The 5999-nt window shown below is 44.6% G+C and overlaps 2 pseudogenes; both read right to left on the bottom strand.

The window, feature by feature from the left end:
- Positions 1-1047: 1047 nt before the first annotated feature.
- Positions 1048-1166, bottom strand: LOC149471165 (U2 spliceosomal RNA; annotated as a pseudogene).
- A 1810-nt stretch (positions 1167-2976) lies between these two features.
- LOC149471166 (U2 spliceosomal RNA) lies at positions 2977-3092 on the bottom strand (annotated as a pseudogene).
- Between the last annotated feature and the right edge of the window lie 2907 nt (positions 3093-5999).

The following is a 5999-nucleotide window of genomic DNA, read 5'->3' on the forward strand; positions in this document are numbered from 1 at the left end:
TAAGGTTAAACAAATATTGCCCTCAAATGTACCTAGATAAAAAGCATTTTAATCATCAAAGCAAAATGGCCATGGCGTCCAGCGTGATGACATCACATATGCCGACCTACACATTTCGTCACCAACTGATATAATCAGGGGAGTGATATCATTAAAGCCATCGACTACAGCTTGTTAATAGATATTCTGATGTGCTGCTATTGACTTCTATTTTTTCTTTTTCTTTTAAGTCCGCGAACGTGCGAAAAACGAAAAACCTGTAAGTGTTCACAAAAAAAGTGCAAGTGCAAAACACCACACAAAAAAGTGCACTTAGGGGTGTGCTTTGTCCTTCCCCCGAAGGGGATGGACCTCTACCCTGATGCCCCGGGGCATGAAGCTCCTGACAGGGACAAGGTTCCCATTTGGTCCACCTAGCCAAAAGACCTGGCGGACCACCGTTCCTTGTGGCCAGCCGAAGCCAGCCACTTAGTACTTGGTCAGGGGGCTCTCTCGAAGAGAAAACCCCCTAGGGACAGGGGAGGAAGGAACCAAAAGGCCACACATCCTCCCCCTAGACTTCAGGGTAGGCCCGAGGACCCACACCCTCCATCCTGTGAGAAAAACAGACACATAAGAAAAAGTGACAAAACGTGGGAGGTGAGTAAATTAAATAAATAGAAAATAAAAAAGTGGTCGTGCCAAATAGTGCACAGACCAGGCCCTGAGGCTTGTAGCAAAAATTGCCCTGAACTTAGCCAAAAGGCCTGGTCCTAAGGGCGCTGTGCAGGAAAAGTGTAAACGCAGTGACCATGTGCCATCTTCACACTGTGGGGTCCCATACCCAGGTGTTACTAGTGGCACCCCTGAAGCGACTACTCAGGGGGCACTGGTTTGCGGACTTTCTGCCTTCCCGACCCCTGGCCAGACAAGGTAGATCCGCTCAAATCAGGAGGAACTGGGCCCCTCTGGATTTCCAGGGGGAATTACTATTGGGCCCCAGCAGCCTGTGGGCGCCTCGGTTTCTGTTCCAGCCTGTACTAACCATCAGGACCCCCATCATACCAGCAGGGGTACTATACAACCAGACATCCCTGCAAAGCTAGAATGATGGGGAGCACCCCTACCGGACACTGATAAGAACAGATACTACACTTGATCTTAGCCAAAAGGCTATTGACTTCTATTTTTTTTTTAAGTCCGCAAACGTGCAAACTACAACGAAAAACCCGTAAGTGATCACAAAAAAAGTGCAAGTGCGAACACCACACGAAAAAGTGCACTTAGGGGTGTGCTTTTGTCCTACCCCTAAAGGGGCTGGACCACTACCCTGATCCCCCGGGGCACGAAGCTCCTGACAGGGACAAGGTTCCCATTTGGTCCTCCTGGCCAAAAGGCCTGGTGGACCACCGTTCCTTATGTCCAGCCGAAGCCGGACATCCAGTACTTGGTCAGGGGGCTCTCCCGGAGAGAAAACCCCCTAGGGATCGGGAGGAAGGAACCAAAAGGCCACACATCCTCCCCCTAGACTTCAGGGAAGGCCCGAGAACCCACACCCTCCATCCTGTGAAAAACACACACAAAAGCAGAAAAAAGTGACAAACGTGGGAGTGAAATAAATTAAATAAATAGAAAATAAAAAAAGTGGTACCGTGCCAAATTGTGCACAGACCAGGCCCTGAGGCCTGTAGCAAAAATTGCCCTGAACTTAGCCAAAAGGCCTGGTCCTAAGTGCAAAAAGAGTGTAAAAACACTGACCTTGTGCCATCTTCACACAGTGGGGTCCCACACCCAGGTGTTACTAGTGGCACCCCTGAGGGCGTCTACTCAGGGGGCACTGAGTTTGCGGACTTTCTGCCTTCTCAGCCCCTGGCCAGACAAGGTAGATCCGTCCAAATCAGGAGGTACTGGGTCCTTCTGGTCTCCTCGGGGGAATTACTCCCAGGACCCCAGCTTAACTCGTGGGCGTCCCGGTTTCTGTCCCCCCGGTACTAGCCATCCAGACCCCCATCATACCAGCAGGGGTACTATACAAACAGTCATCCCCGCAAAGCTAGAATGACCGTGGAGCACCCCTACTGGACACTGATAAGAACAGATACTACACTTGCCAAAAGGCCGAGAAGCGATTGACTACTATTTTTTTTTAAGTCCGCAAACGTGCAAACTATAACAAAAAACCCGTAAGTGTTTCACAAAAAAGTGCAAGTGCAAAAACACCACACAAAAAGTGCACTTAGGGGTGTGCTTTGTCCTTCCCCCGAAGGGGTTGGACCACTACCCTGATCCCCCGGGGCACGAAGCTCCTGACAGGGACAAGGTTCCCATTTGGTCCTCCTGGCCAAAAGGCCTGGTGGACCACCGTTCCTTATGCCCAGCCGAAGCCGGACATCCAGTACTTGGTTAGGGGGCTCTCCCGAAGAGAAAACCCCCTAGGGATCAGGGGAGGAAGGAACCAAAAGGCCACACATCCTCCCCCTAGACTTCAGGGCAGGCCCGAGGACCCACACCCTCCATCCCGTGAGAAAAACACACACATAAGTAAAAGTGACAAACGTGGGGTGAGAAAAAAATAAATAAATAATTAAATAAATCTATAAAAATAATAAAAAAGTGGTCGTGCCCAAATTGTGCACTGACCAGGCCCTGAGGCCTGTAGCAAAAAAATTGCCCAGGACTTGGCCAAAAGGCCCAGTCCTAGAGGCACAGTGCAAAAAGTGTTTTAAACGCGGTGATCATGTGCTCATTCACAACGTGGGGTCCCACACCCAAGTGCTACTCAGAGCACCCCTGAGGCGACTACTCAGGGGGCACCGTGTTTGCGGACTTTCTGCCTCCTCAGCCCCTGGCCAGACCAAGGTAGATCCGTTCAAATCAGGAGGTACTGGGTCCTTCCAGTTTTCTCAGAGGAATTGCTCCCAGGGCCCCAGCTTAACTTGTGGCGCTCCCTGGTTTCTGTCCCCCCAGTACTAGCTTTCCAGACCCCCATCATACCAGTGAGGGTACTATACAACAGCCATCCCCGCAAAGCTAGAATGGCCGGGAGCACCCACACTGGACACTGATAAGAACAGATACTACACTTGATCTTAGCCAAAAGGCCGAGAAGCGATTGACTTCTATGGGCCTCTCAACGCAGTAAAACAGAGAATGGATATAATGTATTCTACAAAACACACTGCGCTGCAGCACTGAGCAGGGAGCAGACAATATTATGGAGAATCACGACACCTTCGTTATAGCGTTTTGTAATGTGTACATAAAGAAGCAGCAATGTAAATGGGCCCTTAATCAAAAAATGCCCAGACAGCAACCCCTTGACAATGAAGATTTTCTTCAGATAAGATAAGGCAAGTAAACGACTGGATAAGCAAATGATATTTTAATTATGCTACATTTATTCCCTGAAAAACATTCAAAGTGGAATCACACTACAGAGAAAAAAAAAAAAAAAAACAACCACAATGATAATATTACAAAACGACGTTGTCTCTGTCAATTAAAAGTTTCATTTCAGTTGTCCAAATGTAAACTGCTAAATAGATAAAATAAAATGAGTATTCACTTGAGCCTGCTATTTCTCTGTTGTATATTTCTGGTTCCACATAAAAGACAAGGAAGAGGCATTTTAACAAACTGTTTTGTTCCACAAGTGATTTTTCCGTTTGCAGTTTATTTTCCAAACTTGTGAAGACGGATTGGTGAGGAAAAGGTACACAAGATATTTAGGATGTTCAATGTCCACCAATATCGTTGCTGCTTAACCTCCCTAGCGGTCTGATTATGTCCATATTTCTGTGCTCAAAGCGGTACTTTTATTTGCATGGAAATATGTTGTTTTCTTATTGTAGGCCTGTAATTTTTAGGAATAACTCACTAAAATCTGTCCGAACAAGAGTCTAGTAAACATCCCGGGTATGTTACAATTTCAAACATGAAATCATAAATTATAATATAATAAATAATCATAAAAAATAATAGAATAATAATAATAAATTTAATTCAATAATATAATCAAACCAAAAACACTGAAATTTGAAATATAGCTCCAAGTTCACACACCACTGAGCAAAGTCGCAAAATCGTTTTCAGTGTCTGATGATGAATTTCCCCACAAATCATTATCACTCAATTCTGCAAGTGGTTCTAATTTACTATCGCTGTTCTCTAGCTGGTCTAAAACTGCTTTTGACCTAAAGGGGCGCTTTTTGGACACCATGGACATTTCTCAGTTTCCAGGCAGAAAGAACAATAAAAATGCAGGCAGGGCACAGGACAAAGCACTCGGGACAAAATATATGTGAAATGCTTTGATACAGTAATAGAATACTATGAGGTTTTAGTGTACTGAGTGAATGTCACTTTTAAAATTTTTGAATTTCCCATCGGTTCCGTCCCACGTTCGTCTTGACGACGCAGGGACCGGAACCTGGAAGACGGATGGCGGCATCAGCCGGAGGAGATGGGTAGGGACTCTGCAGGGGGGACATCGCGGGAGCGCAGGACAAGGTAAGTGATGGAGGGAATCCCAGAGCAACGCTGCAGGGTAATTCCGAGTGTAGCTCAGGGTTACCACTTTTGGTACTGAAAGTTAACCCCAAGATAAATTTGGGAATACCGCCAGGGGGGTTAAGATAAACAGAGGTCATTAGAACCTAACTAGAGACTTTTTTCTTTACATTTTTTTTTGCTTTGGATAGAGTGAATGAAGCTTAGCACCTCTGATAGCTACCACCATTGTAGAGAGCCCCCCGCACTTCTTGCCCTGGTGACGTGTTGACAAACATCTTTCATTGACTTTAAATGTGGTTTCCTTTTTTCTTCTAAGTTTAGCTAAAATAATTTTTTTTCCTTTGATTTGGATAGAGTTGTGAGCAGACATGTGCACGCCGGAAATTTTTGTTTTGTTTGGGGTGCATTCAATCATTGAAGAATTTCAGTTTGTCATATTCGTTATGTTGACCCGATTAATTTTGGGAAATCGTTTCATATCACGGCATTCGGTTAGTATAGTCGTTGGTCCGGGTGGATTGGCAAAATTTAGCACTTTTTCCTAGAAGATGTGCAATATATGATCGAATCAGACGGATGCAACATTTTCGGACGCTAGTCCAACTCACCAAGAGAAATGGCATGACCTGTTTGGACAATATTGACTGGTACATGTGCATCCGAATTAACGAATGGAACAAAATTGGGATCCATTCAATATACAAATCTGAATTAATGAGCATGTTCGAAAATGAAATTAATTTCCCCATGGGCCCACACTACTATCTCATCATGTGATGTCATTCGAATGAAGTGAATGCATTTTTAAAATTTCATTATAACTTTTTTCAGATTCGTTGACATTTGTTACTATGTCTATTTGGAGATTTTGTATACATCCACATCTCCAAAAGTGATATTTTCATCCAAAAACTTAATCATAACAAAATGCACATGTCTAGTGGGGAGGAGTTAGAGCAGCCTTTCTCAAACTTTTCAACATGGAAGAACTCTTGAAATAACTTTTTTGCTTCAGGGAACCCCTTCTAATCATTATTATATTTACAGCTCACAGTACATTAGTGTGATGGTCATTGGGAAGAATGCTCCTTACATTTGTGGTCATTTGGAAGAACCCCCTCTTACAGACAGCTAAAAAAATCAATGGTGTCAGTGGTTACTCATCTGAGAGACAGAAATTACTTATTGCAGAACCCCTATCAACCTCTGAAGGAACCCTTGTTTAGAAACCCTGGGTTAGAGCCATTGTCAGGTTTTTTTTATACTCTCTGTGCCCCTTTAGGGTGATATGCTCTGGCTAATCTTCCAGATCACCAATTCATCTGGAATGAAGGTGAGGATAAGGCCAAAATTTTGAGAAGCAAGCAGAACAGGATAGAGGGCAAACCTTCTAACGAGGTGACTTGATTGGGTGACAACCAGGGGCGGACTGACAACTCATGGTGTTCAAAGGTTTGCACACCCTGGGAGAAATTGTGATATTGATATTGAAAATATGATTGATTGTG

This window comes from Staurois parvus, unplaced genomic scaffold (genome assembly GCF_062004578.1).
Source record: "Staurois parvus isolate SC_StPar_1 unplaced genomic scaffold, SC_StPar_1.0 ptg000026l, whole genome shotgun sequence".
Classification (NCBI taxonomy): Eukaryota; Metazoa; Chordata; class Amphibia; order Anura; family Ranidae; genus Staurois; species Staurois parvus.